We start from the raw sequence: 1,039 nt of genomic DNA, 5'->3' as shown, positions 1-1,039 counted from the left end.
CTATATTCAAAATATTATTAAAATATAGAAATATCTAAATATCTAAATATTTTCCATAATATTTATTGTAAACAAAAAATTAATATTTTGTAAATATTTCTATCAATACTGCACATGAAAAAAATAAATATATTTATAATTATTAAATTAATAAAGCAATAAGAAAATCAAAATTTAAATTGGTAATGTACATTAGAAAAAAATTCTTTAAATGAAAGAAATATATTTTGTTACATATAATATTTTAACTTAAAAAATATTTGTTAAATTTTAGAAAATATATAATAAATATAAAGAAATATTTTTTTAAATTTGTAAAATAAGCTGTAAAATTATGAATTTATAAATAAAAAAGTGATTTCTTTGATTTAAAATATCTATATATATAAGAATAAATAAATAATTTCTTTACAAGGAGAAAATTAGTGTTTTTAAATGTAAAAACTGTTTAAATAAATATTTGCTTGTTTTAAAAGTAAATAAAATACAAGTAAATCATTTTATAAACTTACTTTTAAAACATGTAAATATTTTTTAAATATACTTTCTACGTACTTTTTAAAACATATATTTTAAGAGAATCTATTTTCTTCTTTTAAATAAATCATATGCTTTCGTATATGGATATACCATATGTATACAATATAAAGCGTCCCTAAATCAAAGTGACAGTGACGCAGTAGGTAAGGTGAACGACACAAGAATCAGCCCAAGTAACAGACTCACATCAAAATGATGTAAAAAACTGGTCATAACTGGTCGAATGACTTCAAGTGACTAAATAACGACGTCTTTGAAACGTCTTTTTTGTGACATCTTCATGACATTTCTGTATAACGTCTTAAAAACGTATTATTGACGTTTAGAGACGTCATAAAACGTCATTAAGCCGTCTAAAATGTTGTCATTGATCTGTGACATTAGACTATTATTTTAACGATATTCTCACGATATTTTTAATCATTCCTTGGTTATTTTTTATCTTGAACTTACATAGATTTGAATGTCATTTTGACGTGTCTGCTACCTGGGAGAGGTC

The sequence above is a fragment of the Odontomachus brunneus genome, unplaced genomic scaffold, assembly GCF_010583005.1.
Source record: "Odontomachus brunneus isolate Ranch 3 - 2012 unplaced genomic scaffold, Obru_v1 Obru_scaffold_406, whole genome shotgun sequence".
NCBI lineage: Eukaryota > Metazoa > Arthropoda > Insecta > Hymenoptera > Formicidae > Odontomachus > Odontomachus brunneus.
The sequence above is the reverse complement of the archived record's forward strand: the minus strand, read 5'-3'. Positions refer to the sequence as shown.